Source organism: Phyllobates terribilis, unplaced genomic scaffold (genome assembly GCF_046119375.1).
Source record: "Phyllobates terribilis strain yellow unplaced genomic scaffold, ASM4611937v1 Scaffold_47__1_contigs__length_9908305, whole genome shotgun sequence".
NCBI classification, from domain to species: domain Eukaryota; kingdom Metazoa; phylum Chordata; class Amphibia; order Anura; family Dendrobatidae; genus Phyllobates; species Phyllobates terribilis.
Window position 1 is genome coordinate 7414338 of NW_027362807.1, and position 18700 is coordinate 7433037.

The following is an 18700-nucleotide window of genomic DNA, read 5'->3' on the forward strand; positions in this document are numbered from 1 at the left end:
GGTCGATGGAATCTTCCCACCACCTGGTGGAATTGAGCCGGTCAGGCTCAACTGTGATGAGAGAAGTAGCACAATGGTATTCCTCATATAGACTGCTTCTCCACTGTTGAAGTCAACAGAAGGAGACAAAAAATGAGGGAAAAAAGCTTTATGATGGTCCTAGGAAGATGTCAGATCGATTTTGAAACACATTGCTATCTTTTAATATGTTTGTTGTTTTTCTACACCTTCTCATCCTTGTCTTCAGCATGACAGCGCCCACCATAAAGCTTCTTTTCTCATTTTTTACCTCACAATTATAGAAATATATGAGGCTGTCACGCTCCGGTCAGGAGACTCGCGGCCAGCCCATGCATTGTAGTCTGTACTTGGACATTAGAATGAGCTGTAACGAGGTTGTTTTTATCCTCTTTGCTGTAATGTATAGGACACAGTTCAGACTGAACTTTCGTCAGTCCTCATAGAGCAGAGACGCTTAGCATGTGATACCAATAGAGCTCACAGTATTAGAAATATTTATTTTTTCTCCCACCACATATTCAAAAAACCTCATGGAAAAAAGGCGGCCATATTTACCAAAACCAAGATGCTGTTACACTGACTCACTTCTCACGGACAAGCCGCGAGTCAGGATAGTCAAGGAGTTCGAGGTCAACAGCCAGGAGAGTACATTATAAAAAGAGGGAAGATACAAAGGCCTAGTCAGGTCACAGTCCAGAGTCAGAATTCCAAGGTCAGCATGTGTCAAGGCAAAAGGGGTAATACAAACTGGAAGTCAATAGGGAAAGCCAGGGTCCAGCAACAGAAGATCAGAATGTCTGAATTCAGAGCATAAAGTGCAGAGGGAACAGACCACATTGAGCTGAAAGCTACTACCAGCAGCTATCGGGGACTTACAGCTCGGCTAAGTAGCTGGGTAATTACTAGAAACAGGGAACACCTGAAGTAAACTCAGCACCTCCCAGTCTCAGATTGGGCGGCTGAGCTGTCAATCAAAGTACCGACAGCTCAGCACGTCCCTGCACTAGATTGGATGACTGAGCTGTCACTCACTGCGTCCAAGACACACTGAGCGGAGGAATCGTGACAGACACAATATCAACTACACTGCAGGACACAACAGTCCCCATGATAAAGGCGGAGGCAGCACAGGTGCAAAATAGATGAAACAACCACTTACACCGACTGTTCATGGAAGGGCGGCTGCGTAGTATTATCTGTGTGACTGGCGCCCTATATCGGCCTTATCCATCTGCACTTATAAGTGTGGTACATAGTGTCTGGCCTATAACCTAATAGAGACGCTCACCACACACTTAACACTTATACAGGCTCCATCCTGCAGGGTACAGCAGAGTCCTGTATACACTGAGACCCCTGATCATGTGACCCCTGACTCCTCCCCTCCTGTGACCTCATCACAGGTCCTGTGCGCACAGAACAGCCATTTATGTGGTGGCGGCTCTGCAGGTGGAGGTATGTGGAGATTCCCCATTATTTTCTATATCGCCTCCATACTCCGCAGCATGTACACACATTAATATCACCATCCCCATTGGGGCTCACACTCTCTATAGACTTTATTCACACATTGCATTTTGCAGCTACAAAAACAATTAGATTTTTACATTTGTCTGACCTCCCAACTGTCAGGGAATATAAAGAGGGATAGATTGTACATCATGACATCTTAGTCCACGTCCATAACCATTCCTCCAACCCCTAACCACACCCATTACCATTTAATTCTACCCTGAACACATAAAGTAAATGGACGACCCCTTTACACTTAAGCCGTCTCCTCGGTGTTCCTTTCTATCCTCAGACCATCTCCTCTGCATTTCTTGTCGGTCTTCTCAGCGCTCCTCTTTACTCTCAGGCCATCTCCTCAGCACTCCTCTTTACTCTCAGGCCATCCCCTCAGCGCTCCTCTTTACTCAGGCCATCTCCTCAGCGCTCCTCTTTACTCTCAGGCCATCTCCTCAGTGCTCCTCTTTACTCTCAGGCCATCCCCTCAGCGCTCCTCTTTACTCAGGCCATCTCCTCAGCGCTCCTCTTTACTCTCAGGCCATCTCCTCAGTGCTCCTCTTTACTCTCAGGCCATCTCCTCAGTGCTCCTCTTTACTCTCAGGCCATCTCCTCAGCGCTCCTCTTTACTCTCAGGCCATCTCCTCAGCGCTCCTCTTTATTCTCGGGCCATCTCCTCAGCGCTCCTCTTTACTCTCAGGCCATCGCCTCAGCGCTCCTCTTTAATCTCAGGCCATCTCCTCAGCGCTCCTCTTTAATCTCAGGCCATCTCCTCAGCGCTCCTCTTTAATCTCAGGCCGTCTCCTCAGCGCTCCTCTTTACTCTCAGGCCATCTCCTCAGCATTCCTCTTCACTCTCAGGCCTTCTCATCAGCGCTCCTCTTTACTCTCAGGCCGTCTCCTCAGCGCTCCTCTTTACTCTCAGGCCATCTCCTCAGCACTCCTCTTTACTCTCAGGCCATCTCCTCAGCGCTCCTCTTTACTCTCAGGCTATCTCCTCAGCGCTCCTCTTTACTCTCAGGCCATCTCCTCAGCGCTCCTCTTTACTCTCAGACCATCTCCTCAGCGCTCCTCTTTATTCTCATCTGGTCTCCTCAGTGCTTCTCTCTACACTCAGGCCATCTCATCAGCACTCCTCTTTACTCTCAGGCCATCTCCTCAGTTCTCCTCTTTACTCTCAAGCCATCTCCTCAGCGCTCCTCTTTACTCTCAGGCTATCTCCTCAGTGCTCCTCTTTACTCTCAGGCCATCTCCTCAGCGCTCCTCTTTACTCAGGCCATCTCCTCAGCGCTCCTCTTTACTCTCAGGCCATCTCCTCAGCGCTTCTCTTTACTCTCAGGCCATCTCCTCAGCACTCCTCTTTACTCTCAGGCCATCTCCTCGGCGCTCCTCTTTACTCTCAGGCCATCTCCTCGGCGCTCCTCTTTACTCTCAGGCCATCTCCTCGGCGCTCCTCTTTACGCTCAGGCCATCTCCTCGGCGCTCCTCTTTACTATCAGGCCATCTCCTTAGCGCTCCTCTTTACTCAGGCCATCTCCTCAGCGCTCTCCTTTACTCTCAGGCCATCTCCTCAGCGCTCCTCTTTACTCTCAGGCCATCTCCTCGGCGCTCCTCTTTACACTCAGGCCATCTCCTCGGCGCTCCTCTTTACTATCAGGCCATCTCCTTAGCGCTCCTCTTTACTCAGGCCATCTCCTCAGCGCTCTCCTTTACTCTCAGGCCATCTCCTCAGCGCTCCTCTTTACTCTCAGGCCATCTCCTCGGCGCTCCTCTTTACTATCAGGCCAATCTCCTTAGCGCTCTCCTTTACTCTCAGGCCATCTCCTCAGCGCTCTCCTTTACTCTCAGGCCATCTCCTCAGCGCTCCTCTTTATGCTCAGGCCATCTCCTCGGCGCTCCTCTTTACTCAGGCCATCTCCTCGGCGCTCCTCTTTACGCTCAGGCCATCTCCTCGGCGCTCCTCTTTACTCTCAGGCCATCTCCTCGGCGCTCTTCTTTACGCTCAGGCCATCTCCTTAGCGCTCCTCTTTACTCAGGCCATCTCCTCAGCGCTCTCCTTTACTCTCAGGCCATCTCCTCAGCGCTCTCCTTTACTCTCAGGCCATCTCCTCAGCACTCCTCTTTACTCTCAGGCCATCTCCTCGGGACTCCTCTCTGCCCTCAGTCTGTCTCCTCATCGCTTTTCTATGCTCCCAAGCAGTCTCCTCAGTGCTTCTCTCTACACATAGGCTGTCTCCTCAGTGTTCCTCTCTGCTCTCAAGCTGCCTCCTTTGCACTCATCTCTAACCTCAGGCTGTCTTCTTACCACTCATCTCTTCCTTCAGGCTGTCTCCTGAGTGCTTCTCTCTATCCTCAGGCTGTCTCCTCAGCGCTCCTCTTTACCCTCAGGTCATCTCTTCAGCGCTTCTCTCTGCTTTCAGAACCTCTACTTTGTGCTCTGCTCTCAGGCCGTCTCCTCAGTGCTCCTCTCTGTATTCGGGCCATCTCCTTTCTTCTCTGCTCTCTGGATACCTCCTTAGTGCTCATATCTAACCTCAGGCCATCCCCTCAACACTCTTCTCCACTTTTCGGCTGTCTCCTCAGCGCTCCTCTCTTCCCTCAGACCATCTCCTCAGCATTCCTCTCTTCCCTCAGACCTTCTCCTCAGCGTTCCTCTCTGCTCTCAGGCCATCTCAACATTATTCCTGTCTGAGGTTCATTACAACTCTGAACATCACAATGTGCCCTGTACCAGCAGAGAGGAGTATCATAGAAGAGGTTTCCCCTTTCAATCTTCTGTACACAATCTACGAGTCTGTGTAACAAATACTATAATCAGCATTACTCACCTTCCCCTGCTCCAGTGCCGGCTCTCTGCTGCTCGGGTCTTCTTTATAGGCTGCAGTGGTGATGTCATGTCTTTAGCGTGTGTGACAACTGCAGCCAATCACTGAGCTCAACTGTTCATACTGAATATATTGGCATCAGTTCTGAGATCAGTGGTTGACTGCAGCGGTCTAATGCTCTACAGGTGTGATGTCACCAGGGCGGAAAATTTAGTATCTAACAATTTTTCCGTGTCGCCATTTTCTGAGACCTGTAACTATTTTCATTCTGATTTTCGATGAACCGTTTCAATGATTATTTATTGTTTTCTTCTTTTTGTTGATACAATTTTGGAGGAAATATGACATTTTAGTAGCTTTTTATTACATTTTTATGTGGAATTGTGGTGGCCAAAAACATTATTCCTAGTTTTTCACCATATGCGAAAAAATATTTCAAAATGTTATTAATTCAGGCAGTTATGTACATGGCAATACCGAATATTTTTTTAATGTACTGGGTAGCACGGTGGCTCAGTGGTTAGCACTGCAGCTTTGCAGCGCTGGGGTCCTGGGTTCAAATCCCACCAAGTACAACATCTGCAAGGAGTTTGTATGTTCTCTCCGTGTTTGCGTGGGTTTCCTCCGGGTTCTCCAGTTTCCTCCCACACTCCAAAGACAACTGATAGGGAATTGAGATTGTGAGCCCTGATGGGGACAGCAATAATTATGTATGTAAAGAGCTGCGGAATATGTTCGCGCTATATAAAAGTAAAGATTCTTATTATTATTATGTATTACATTTTGCTATTTACTTTGGGGGGGCAGAATCATATAAACATTTATTGCTTGTGTTTTTTTATATTTTGTCTTATACAGTACAGACCAAAAGTATGGACACACCTTCTCATTTAAAGATTTTTCTGTATTTTCATGACTATGAAAATTGTACATTCGCACTGAAGGCATCAAAACTATGAATTAACACATGTGGAATTATATACTTAACAAAAAAGTGTGAAACAGCTGAAAATATGTCTTATATTCTAGGTTCTTCAAAGTAGCCACCTTTTGCTTTGAGGACTGCTTTGCACACTCTTGGCATTCTCTTGATGAGCTTCAAGAGGTAGTCACTGGAAATGGTCTTCCAGCAATCTTGAAGGAGTTCCCAGAGATGCTTAGCACTTGTTGGCCCTTTTGCCTTCACTCTGCGGTCCAGCTCACCCCAAACCATCTCGATTGGGTTCAGGTCTGGTGACTGTGGAGGCCAGGTCATCTGGCGTAGCACCCCATCACTCTCCTTCTTGATCAAATAGCCCTTACACAGCCTGGGGGTGTGTTTGGGGTCATTGTCCTGTTGAAAAATAAATGATGGTCCAACTAAATGCAAACTGGATGGAATAGCATGCCGCTACAAGATGCTATGGTAGCCATGCTTGTTCAGTATGCCTTCAATTTTGAATAAATCCCCAACAGTGTCACCAGCAAAGCACCCCCACACCATCACACTTCTTCCTCCATGCTCCACGGTGGGAACCAGGCATGTAGAGTCCATCTGTTCACCTTTTCTGCGACGCAGAAAAGGTGAACGGATGGACTCTACATGCCTGGTTCCAACCGTGAAGCATGGAGTAGGAGGTGTGATGGTGTGACCATCATTTATTTTTCAACAGGACAATGACCCCAAACACACCTCCAGGCTGTGTAAGGGCTATTTGACCAAGAGGGAGAGTGATGGGGTGCTACGCCAGATGTCCTGGCCTCCTCAGTCACCAGATCTGAATCCAATCGAGATGGTTTGGGGTGAGCTGGACCGCAGAGTGAAGGCAAAAGGGCCAACTAGTGCTAAGCATCTCTGGGAACTCCTTCAAGATTGTTGGAAGACCATTTCCAGTGACTACCTCTTGAAGCTCACCAAGAGAATGCCAAGAGTGTGCAAAGCAGTCATCAAAGCAAAAGGTGGCTACTTTTGAAGAACCTAGAATATAAGACATATTTTCAGTTGTTTCACACTTTTTTGTTAAGTATATAATTCCACATGTGTTAGTTCATAGTTTTGATGCCTTCAGTGTGAATGTACAATTTTCATAGTCATGAAAATACTGAAAAATCTTTAAATGAGAAGGTGTGTCCAAACCTTTGGTCTGTACTATATATAATATAATATAATATATATATATATATATATATATATATGGGCAGAGGAAGTGGGGGGTTAGGTAAGGTTGCAGCTGGACACGTTGTGGATGAGGGGAGGTATGTGTCCTCGAGGTACCAAGCTTCGGTGATGTAGGACCCGGAGAAGCAGGCTCCAGCACACATAGTGCTGAGAGGGAGTTAATGGGCCCGGATTAAAGGGCTGGGTTTTATGAGTAGCTGAAAGAGCTGGGGGATCAGCTGCTCACTTACCTCCAGTCCAGGTCTTGGAAGGCCTGATTTAAGACAGCTGCGCCTGTCTCAGTGTGCTGTGTGTTGTGCAAGGTGAGCAGACCTTGCATGTGCTGCTCAGAGTCTGCTGGAGGCAGAGAAAAGCATCTGCATTTAAACGGCTGAGGCCGTGCTCTATATGGACCTGCTATTTTATGTTTTGTTCTGTTATACCTTTTTGGAACCTGAAAGAGGCTGTGATATTTTTGTCTCCTGCCTGGTTTATGGACATTTAATAAACCACCAGTTTGTTTGAACCTATGGACTGCATCCCTGTGTGAACCAGCGCCTACCGTAGAGCTGACCCCTCACAATAAATAAATATATATATTTTTTTTATTTCATTACTCTCCTTAGGTGTCCTGCCTATTTTTCCCACTTACACATAGTGCTATAACCATCTATAGTGCCCTATAAAGTAATAGCCCCCCCCCCTTCTCATTGCCTTATACAGTAATGATCCTCATCTTTGTTACCCCATAGTTTTAGTGCCCCACACCACTAATAGGTTTCTTCTCCTCTTTTGCTGTATTCTACAGGATATGGTTGTAATCATTTATTTTTTGTAACACCTGAGCATTCACTTCACCGTGCTAGGTGCCACCATGCCAGTGTTTCTTTTTGTATTGCCATAAAAAAACAGTGCACCCCTAATACACATTAACATAACTGAGAGATTTAAACTTGCTTATAACATATCATAATCACAATGGAGACAAGCGTCAGAATATTGCCCAACTATTTTCACTTTTTGGCTTTGTCAGGGGTGAGATGTGGAATCCACGTTCTATGGATTGAGGGATGATTCCTGAACATTGCACCCATAGCTTATAGCAGGTGAGAATAAAAAATAGTTTTCTTGATCACTTTGAAACATACTGTAACGGGTCTGGGAGGCGGAACCTCTGAGCTACTATACAAGGGGGCGGTCCTTGTAAGGGAGCGGGTGGCGACCAGGGTAGACGGGCAGGCAGTCACAGCAGGTGACCGGGACAGTCTCTGAATGAACGGACAGGAGGTCACAGCAAGTGACCGGGACAGTCTCTGGATGAACGGGCAGGAGGTCACGGCAAGTGACCGGGGCAGTCTCTGGATGAACGGGCAGGAGGTCACGGCAAGTGACCGGGGCAGTCTCTGGGTAAGGATAGGTACGACCTGTGGCGGCAGATGATAGACGTGAGCTCCCAGGTGAGCAGTCGAGAGTCTCTGGATAAACGGGTGGTCACAGCATGTGACGGCGGAGCCTCCAGGAAGACCAACAGACAGGTAGCAGATGAGCGCTCCCAGGTGAGCGGGCAGGAGTCTCTGGACAGGCAGGTGGTCACAGCACGTGACGGCAGAGCCTCCTGGTAGGCTAGCAGACAGGCAGCAGATGAGCGCTCCCAGGTGAGCGGGCAAGCTGGTCCTTAGACAGACTGACAGGAGTTGGAAGGCAGACCGTCGGACCTCAGGCAAGCAGGCAGGTAGAAGATGTGCGCTCCCAGGTGAGCGGGCAAGCTGGTCCTTAGACAGACTGACAGGAGTTGGAAGGCAGACCGTCGGACCTCAGGCTAGCAGGCAGGTAGCAGGATATCAGGCAGGAATTAGACAGCAGACTGACAGGAATCTGGCAGGTATCTGGCAGGTAACTGGCAACGGGACCTGAGGGCTGAAGCAGAGTAGTGAACAGTGCTACAACATTGCTCGGGCACCTCCATTTTGGAGGAGGTGCCTTTTATATGGGAGGTCCTCCGGCAATTGGCCGGGGACTCTTTAGGACGGCGCGCGCAGTCCCTTTAAGAGAGGGGGAGCGCGCGCGCGCGCCCTAAGCACACTGCCGGGGAAGGAGCGCGTGCCGGAAGCAGCGGGGAGAGAAGCGCTGGAGGACGCCGCGCCAGCAGCGGGGAGGTGAGAGGGACGGCGTCTCTGCCTAGAACGGGGCATAGACGCCGGTGCTACACATACACTGTGTGCGCAATTATTAGGCAAGTGAATATTTTGACCATATGATCATTTTTATGTAGATTTTCCAAATACAAGCGGTATAAACTTAAATGTTTAGTGGATGAAGTAGATCAGGTGATGTGTATTGTAATGAGGGGTGTGTGGCCTATGGATATTGAAACCCTTTATCAGGGGTGTACAATTATTAGGCAGCTTATTTTTCTCCGGCAAAATGGGCCAAAAACTGTTTTAACTGACTATAAAAACTCAAAAATAGTTAAGTCTTACAGAGTGATGCAGCACTCCTTAAATTGCTCAGATATTGGGTGTGATCACAGAACCTTCAAAAGTGTATAGGGTCACAAAAGGAAAAAAAGAATAGCATTAGCTGCAAAAGATTTCAGAAGACTCAAATGTGAAGCAACCAGGAAGATATTATCCTCTTGTGCTGTCATATTCCAGAACTGCAGCCTCCCTGGAGGCCCAGAAGTGCAAGATGTTCAGTGCTCAGAGACAAGGCTGAGGCTGAATACCGACCACCACTGAATAAGACACAAGAGAAAGACTTGGCCAAGAAATAGCGGAAGACAGATTTTTCAAAGGTTTTATGGACTGATGATAGTGACTTTTGACGGACCAGATGGATGGGCCCGTGGCTGGATCAGTAATGGGCACAGACCTCGACTTCGACTCAGATGCTACCGACGTGGAGGTGGGAACTGCTATGGGCTGGTATTATTACAGATGAGCTAGTTGGACCTATTCAAGTTGAAGATAGATGCAAAATCAACTCCCAAACCTTCTGCCAATTTTTAGAAGACACTTTCTTTAAACAGAGGTACAGAAAAAATCTTCATCTTTAAAAAAAAACAGGATTGTTCTGCAGGACAATGCTCAATCGCAGCATCAAAGTCTTCACTGCTCAGTACCTGGAAAGGTCTTAAAGATGAAAGACTAATGACATGACTTTTTCCTCTCTGGACCTAAACCTTCCTGAGAACTTTCGAGCTTTTCTTAAACTCGAGATTTATGGTGAAGGAGAACAGTCCCCTCTCTGATCAGTGTCTGGGACTATGGTTGGTGCTGCCCACAAAGATGAACGTCAACAAAGTAAGAAACGAATGGACTCCATGGATGGATGGCTTATCACTGGTGTTGAGAAGAATGGTGGCTATATTGGTCACTGATATATATTTATTAAATGTCAGAAATGTATACTATAACAGATGAAAATAAACAATTAAGATGGAAAATTTACATTTTTCATATAGTTGCATAATAATTCTGGACACAGAGATATTCTGCTAAGACAACACCTCACTTTTACTTTCTTAAATATTCAGGTTTCAGGTTTATTACCCTTTGGATTGACCAACAACACTGGAGATGTTAAGGCTGTGTGCCCACAATGCGTTTTTTAAGCATTTCCGCAGTGGCAAAAACGCTGCAGAAACACTTAAAAAACGCATGGTAGAAGGCCTGCCATGTTCCCAAATGATAATCCGCATGTGCTGTGCACATGCTGCAGAAATTTCCGCTGCGGATTATCATTGCGGAATAAAATGCAGCACTACCAATTATTTTGCGGAAGTGCTGCGTTTTCGCCGCCATTGACTTGCACTGGAATGCATGTATTCCGCTTCACTAGATAAGCACATGCGTTCAATGTGCGGATGGTACCCGGGTGTGGAGGACAGAAAAAAAAAAAAAAAAGAATAAAATAAAAAATAAATGTTATACTTACCTTCTGACGGCCCCCGCTGTGCTCGTCCTCCCATGCCGGCAACTCACGGTGGACTGGAGGACCTGCGCTGACGTCATAGTCATGTGACGGCAGGTCCTTCAGTGTACCGCGATCTGCCTGCAGCCAGGATGGAGCGAAGCAAAATAGGATATGGACAATGCAGATTGTGCAAAAAGAATATAGTTTATTCAGCCGTCCTTTTAATAGTCAAAAAAATTGCTATACACAAACATATACCATCCTTTAGTTATTCATAGTCCAAGAATATTGTGATCAAGCATTCACTCTCAGGTAAGGATGGAGTGCTGCCCGGGACCCTAACACCTGCATCCAACACACCACTCCAGGCCAGCCGGGGGGGGTGCAAGATGTCTCTGGTTCTTGCTGAGCCACTTCCCTTGGCTGGAGTGGAGGGGAACCAAGTGAGGGGGAACCATGTAGTGGGTGTGGGTGGAGGACGTAGATTATGGGAGCACTTCAGTAGCTGTATAAAAAGGGGAGCCATCTTAGAAAGACAGTTCAGTCAGAGGAGGAGAGTGTGTGGAGCAGAGGCTCTGCAGGAGCTCTGCTCCAGAGCGGGCCTAGTGAGAGGCCCAGGACTGAGAGAGAAGAAAGAGAGAGAGGGAAGAGGAGCGGGAGCAGGAGAAAGGCTCCAGGAACAGAAGAAGGGATCCTAGGGGTACGGGAAGTGCTGGAGGCCACCCGTACGCCCGAATCTGCCAGGCGGTGAAGGAATCAAGCCGCAGAGGGGACCGGCCCCTTAACTAGTGGAGAACTACAAGGCTCAGCTAGGAACCGGAGGCTGCTATACTTGCAATGTGCACTGGCCCCATCCGCAATTATATCGCCGAGAAGGGGGCCACAGAGGGTCCAGGGGACTGCAGGTCGCCCAACAAGACCCGAAGCTACTGGATTGGGACACTGATTGTGAGGCGCAGGGCAGGAGGGTGAGAGCCAGTGCAGGAAGACGACTGAGAAAGGCACACAGAAGGGGGTCCTGTTAAGTGCTCCTGAATTATCTGGGGGATTGCTGAACCCCTGCTTGGTGAACGCAGCGCGACGTGGGAGGCTGTAAGCTGGACAGTGCAACCTGAGGAACTTAAGAACTGTGAGTAAACTTGGAAGACTGCACCCCACTGTCTCTGTGATTATTGCCTGCACCATCACCCCCTGCACTACAGCGCCCAGCATAACCTATAACATCAACACTGCCCAGGAACTAAGCTCTACCTGTGGAGAGCCACACCATCCCTGCTGCAGTAACATCAGAGGACCTGCTCCACAGCGGCAGCTCTCTTTAGCCGCATACCACAGGTGGCGTCACGAACTTTGTACATAAATCCCCTGTAAATATTCCCTTATTGAATGACCACCCTGGGTCACGGACCGGGTCACCGCCACTGTGACATCTCTCATAGCAACTGGCCCGGCACCGAGTACCCCACGTCAATAGCACATCGGTATCTCTGTATGACCTGAAGATGTATGAAGTGCTCTACCACATTATTGCTTTATACCGGCATCACAATGCTATTAATTATTTTTATTACACAGAATTTTATATATTTTAAACCAACTCATCTTCAATCCACTCAGATTCCCACAATATGAGATACTAATAATTTATCTATATAATTTTCCTATAGAAGAATGGATAGAGACAGAAAGAAGATGGTGGAGAGGATATTACACCTCACCCTAGAGATCCTCTTCCGGCTTACTGGAGAGGTGAGAGATTCTGATGACGTCACATTACATCATTCTTGTCTATGGGAATAACAGATGGACAGAACTGGAGAGGTGAGGACTCTGGAAATGTCTGGAGTGAGATTTATTAATGTGTCTCTCCATAACCAGGATTACACAGTAGTGAAGAAGACCTCTAGTGGGCGCTGTCAGGACCATGTGTCTGAGGGATGGGAAAGACCCCTAAGCCCAATCACGGGGCTTCCATCTCACCACCTGATACATGAGGACATCAATGACCAGAAGATCCTAGAACTCACCTACAAGATGATTGAGCTGCTGACTGGAGAGGTGACACTGCTGGGAATGCTGGGACATTATACAGTAACGTTATGGAGGGATCGGGGGGTGACGGTATCATTGTATGTGTCAGGTTCCTATCAGGTGTCAGGATGTCGCTGTCTATTTCTCCATGGAGGAGTGGGAGTATTTAGAAGAACACAAAGATCTATACAAGGACGTCATGATGGAGGTTCCCCAGCCCCTCACATCACCAGGTAATAGACAGGACTAAATACACACGGCCTATAATTATCTGTATGTAAAGAATGAATTCAGTCCCTGAATGTGTTTCCTCCAGATCTATCCGGTAAGAGGACAACACCAGAGAGATGTCCCCATCCTCTTCTTCCACAGGACTGTAAACAAGAAGACCCCAATGTTCCTCAGGATCATCAGGTAGATGGATTGAAGGTGTCATGAGATCTCCCCTATGATGTGTAGACGGCTGTGAAGGTCTTGTGTTCAGTCTTGTTTTATCCACCAGTATTATGTGTTTTATACTTGTGTAATGAGAACGGTGGAGATGGCAGGATTAGAGCTGATCATAGATGTGACTTCTCCGTCTGTGACTTTTACAATATTTGTTTCAGGGTGAACATATGACCCATATTAATACTACAGAGACATATGTGAGGGGTGATGAGTGGTGTAAAGAGGAGATTCCTACATATGACTACCCAGGTGAGTAGTAACCACTAAATACAGAGAAGTCACAGATTCTTCTCAGTCACCGGCTGTGGTTGCTTTATCGGTGGTGTAGTCCAGCCTTGTTATAATCGTGTGATCACCATTTTACCTCTAGACCACAACATTTTCCGCCATCCAAAAATGTTCACATTACTTTGTGTAATTGTGAAAGAACTTTTCTGTAGAACTTACAACCTGGAGGATCCACCTACCCCCTGGGTTTAGTAAACGCTGACCATTACCTGCCCAGATCTGTAAACTACAAAGCCAAATGACAGCATAGGTAGAATGTGCTGACAAGTGAGAAAATTACTTGAAGAAAAATTATGATGGACCTGTAAGAGAAAGCGGAGGGTAATGATGCTGTTGGCTTCCTAGAACCCTGATATCTTCTTGGATGAATCTACCTTCTCTCCCTTCTGTGCTGCTGAATGTGCTCATATGGTCCCTACAAGACCAGGTCCAGTCTTTCTGACCAAACTTCACTTTTATGATCGACAACATTAAATGTGCAGTGAGGCCAAGTGTGAATTTCTGTCCAATAACAACAGAGTTTCCCTTTATCCTGAGTTTTCAATTTCTTTTCAAACCGACTAACTTCAAACAGGATTGTGATAAACTATACAGAAAACATTACACCTGTGCCATGATATATCTCTAAGCTGTGCGTGGCTGATGGCTGTAATATACATTTATTCACGCCTGCAGGAGATGTGTTGGCATGGCTCCAGCCCTGGTTTCATGGCTTCACTCTGCGTCATAAATTCCATTATGTTTTCAATCCTAAGGAATTCAGATTACTGCACAATCTCTCCTGAAATGGGGGCGCTAATACTTTCTTTACTCTTCTGCTCAGGACTCATAGTAGCTCCAGTGGTCCACCATAAATGAGTGCGACTCCGGTTTAGATCTGAAGTTCTCTCCCCTGATAAATACGTTGTTGTTAGGGATGTAACATATCTTTTATTCTGTATTTTTTTCCATGTTCATTTTGTATGATAGCTTTATTGTGGTGGGATTGGCCTGACTCACTTATGTTTCTCTGTAACTCCTTGTTAGTCTTTAAAAGTAGGTCTCCATTACCTCTTCCCAATGCCCGAGGTCTAAATTTAAGACACCTCAGCTCTGCACTATTATGAAAAGTTCTCTTTCAATGTCTAATATTTTTTCTTGAAAGTCATCTGACAGAAAATATTGGCCCTTATCATAGTTTAAATAATGAAGAACCACCGAGTCCCATACTATAATTCCCAATACCCACAGTTTCAAGTGGACCCTAAAAACCCATTTCATTGGACTGGCGTATCGCCTCCACACACTATCTGTCCATCCCAGTTGTCCGTCCCAGTTTTCCCCCATATTAAAATCTTCTTCAATTTCAGGATCATACCAACCATGCGCTTAATAGCCTCGGTCAGGACTGCACACATACTGGCAGGCGACCAGTCCATGTATTATTTATCCTATTTAGTATATTAAGGCTGCATTATACAATATATGTACATTCTACCTTTTGTGTCTCCCCCATTTCCTCATAGACTATAAGCTTGCGAGCAGGGCCCTCACTCCTTTCGATATGAGATATGCTTATTTTGTATTGTTGTATAAGTCCCCCCTAAAATTTGTAAAGTGCTGCGGAATATGTTGGCGCTATAAAAATAAACATTATTATTATTATTATTACCTCAGAGACGTTTCACCACTAGTTAATCATTTTTTACTGATGAAGACTTGAGTTTGATCATTTCAGTAGATGTTATTATCTATAGTCAGTTTTTGACTACAGTAGTTAGTGCCCAAAATACTCTGATTTAACCCCTTACTGCAGCCAGTTTTCTGTTGCTAATCAGGACCCATTTTCAATTCTGACGTGTGTCACTTTGTGGTGATAACTTTGGAATTCTTCTCAAATGATAATAGGAAACAAATGGACCTTACAAATTATTTTCCACCTTTTCTTGAATCCAACAATCCCCTATATACAGTTGTACACTACTGTCTGGGCACATGGCAGGTTAAGAAGGGGAGGAGCGACATTTAGCTATTTGAATGCAGATCTTGCTGGGATAGTGTGCAGACACAATGTATTGGGGGCGCTGTTCATGGTCACCTGGCAGCTCAAAAGATGGCTACCACGAACAGGCTTGGCGCTATCTACTCCATTTTCCAGATCCCAGGGATTGCCTTTCTCATCACCATTTAACACCACTACATGGATCTGTTCTTACACAGAGTCCCCTAGGCTTGGGCCATGGAGTTACCTGCTGTTCTGTAGTGTGAGATGGGAAGAAGAATAGTCAGGTAGCCGGGTCAGAACCAGGAGGACAGAGAAAATACAAAATCAGAAGACAAGAGTAGTCAGTAAACGGGCCGAGGTCACAACAGGAAACAAATACACAAGCCGGGAGCTGAGCACATAGGACTGAACCAGAGGAGAACAAGGCTGTATCTGGCAGCTTCCGGCAATATGCTTCCAGCTTTAGTAGGGTGTGGTGCTTTCCAGTTGGCTGAAGCAGGGAGCAGATTACTCCAGCTGGACAGCACACACACCCATACTGCCAGACTGGATGGTAATACAGGTCCCAGGCACCCTAATCTTAGTGGCTGGACAGAACCAGCGCCGCCCAGAGCTTCTGACGTCTCCTCCATCACCAGCGCCGCCTGCAGGATGAATAAGGCGGCGCCTGGTGACAGAAGCAGATGTCCCAGGAGCAGGTCCCAGAGGAGATGGGACCCACCATTTACAGAAACCTTAATATGACAAAATGTCAGAAAACCAGAGCAATAGAAATCACCATAAATTGACTTCATTTTGGAAATTATAACCGTGAGTGAATTAATTTATAGGAGTAGCGATTATATTGACTTCAGGCACCTTCTGGAAATTAGCACGCAGTGGATGGTGGAGAGTGAAAATTGCAAATATACTATTTTAATACCCAACACATAGTGTCCAGATTGTGCTCCAGAAGACACACAGCGTAAATTAAGTGGGTTCTTCTCACTATAGTAATGCCAAATACATGGATGATAAATGTGGTTTGGGCACACTGCAAGGCTCAGAACGAGCGGGAGATTTGACTTTGGCAGAGCGAATATTGCTGGATTGGTTTATTGATGAGTAGAAGTTTTTATTGGTATCATTTTTGCCTACATAACATTTTTTGGTGGCTTCTTATTCCATATTTTGGAGGCTGAATGAACAAACAGTTCAACACTACGCTCCACTGGTTTATTCTATGAGGTTTTCTATTAGACTGTGAACTGTCATTCTGTCAATAACTTGTCATTGCTACCGACAATTTTAAGTAGAAATGGTAAAAAATATAAATTTCAAGGATATTTTATTCAAAGTTAATAATTGTTTTTTTTTCTTGGCAGACGACTGTACCAGGAGATCAGAGGGACAGGAGATTTTTAAATCGGATGATCTTGAGATCCCACAGGATACAATTGAAGTGAATATCATTACTCCAGGTTTACCATCATCCCTTCACAGCAAAGATCTGTCATCTGATCCTATGAAACAGGTCCTATCTTCTGATTCATTTCCGACTACTAAGGAAAGTCAAAATAAAAAAATAAGCATTAAAAAACGAGCTGCTCCTAAAGCAAAGAAGACATTTTCAGAAAATGGAAATAGTTTTACCCTCGAAAAGTCTATTCTTAAACATCAAAAAATTCACACAGTGGACAATAGATTTTTTTGTTCCAAATGTGGGAGATGTTTTAAACAGAAATCAGATTTTGTGAAGCACCAGAAAACCCACACAGGGGAGAAGCCTTTTTCATGTTCAGAATGTGGGAAATATTTTAACCATAAAACAAGTCTTGTTACACACCAGAGACTTCACACAGGGGAGAAGCCTTTTTCCTGTTCAGAATATGGGAAATGTTTAAACCAGAAATCAGCTTTGGTTAAGCACAAGAGAACTCACACAGGAGAGAAGCCTTTTTCATGTTCAGAATGTGGAAAATATTTTAATCGTAAAATGATTCTTGATAGCCACAAGAGAACTCACACAGGGGAGAAGCCTTTTTCATGTTCAGAATGTGGGAAATGTTTTAACCAGAAATCAGCTGTTGTTATACACCTGAGAACCCACACAGGGGAGAAGCCTTTTTCATGTTCAGAATGTGGGAAATGTTTTAGCCATAAATCAGTTTTGGTTAACCACCAGAGAACCCACACAGGGGAGAAGCCTTTTTCTTGTTCAGAATGTGGGAAATGTTTTAACAATAAATCGGTTTTGGTTAATCACCAGAGAACCCACAGAGGGGAGTAGCCTTTTTCATGTTCAGAATGTGGGAAATGTTGTAACCAGAAATCAGATTTGATTAACCACCAGAGAACCCACACAGGGGAGAAGCCTTTTTCATGTTCAGAATGTGGGAAATGTTTTAACCATAAATCAGATTTTATTAAGCACCAGAGAACTCACACAGGGGAGAAGCCTTTTTCATGTTCAGAATGTGGGAAATGTTTTAACCATAAATCAGCTTTGGTTAATCACCAGAGAACCCACACAGGTGAGAAGCCTTTTTCATGTTCAGAATGTGGGAAATGTTGTAACCAGAAATCAGATTTGATTAAGCACCAGAGAACCCACACAGGGGAGAAGCCTTTTTCATGTTCAGAATGTGGGAAATGTTTTAATCAGAAATCAGCTTTGGTTAATCACCAGAGAACTCACACAGGGGAGAAGCCTTTTTCCTAATCTTTTTCTTTTTAATCCAATACATTTGAGATTTTTTTCATTAGCTTTTTTTTTTTTTACAAAACAAGAAACCAGTTCATACAATAATAAAATAACATACAATAGGGATGACATACATGCATCTCTCCTGTATATCCTTTCAGCTTGCCCATTACCGTCTGATAACTTTCAGTCACTATATCTTACAATTAACATTCCACATTCTTGAAATCTCTTATATAACCATAGTATTGTAATAAACATTATAATCCTATACACATATAGGTGTGCTATATTACCCATACCACATGTATATTGGAATTCCTTTACATTACAATGAAACATTAGACCTCGCCAATACTTCTCCCAAAAGTCATTGTCTCTCCAACAATAACCCCCTTGATGGCATTCCAGGTTTATCCAACCATAAGCCCCATATTTTCTCAAACGTATTCATTCAGTTATGTTTTTTATATACCCCTTTTTCTAATCTGATAATATTATTTATCCTATTTTTGAGTTCACTAATTTCTGGAGGTGAGGGGTGCAATCCATTTGGATGCAATATGTTTCCCAGCTTGAAATAAAATATGCAGCATTTGAAACAACGGATACTGGAAGCCTGTGCTAGCATTTCTTCTGCGGTGTTGCTGTCAGTGTGTCAAGAGTGGGATAAGAGGCTTGCATTGACATTCCAACACAATGGGCAGCACTTTGAACACATTTTATAAGTGGTCATAAACTTGTAAAAAATTCATGAAAGAATAAAGTTATGTTAAAAGCAAGCTCAACATTGTTTTTCTTATGAAATTATCAATAAGTTTGATGTGTCACATGACCCTCTTCCCATTGAAAAAAATAAAG

General features: G+C 45.2%; 1 pseudogene; it reads left to right on the plus strand.

The window, feature by feature from the left end:
• The window catches only part of LOC141191570 (uncharacterized), a 773803-nt pseudogene extending 755359 nt beyond the window's left edge, over window positions 1–18444 (plus strand).
• The last annotated feature ends 256 nt before the right edge of the window (window positions 18445–18700 follow it).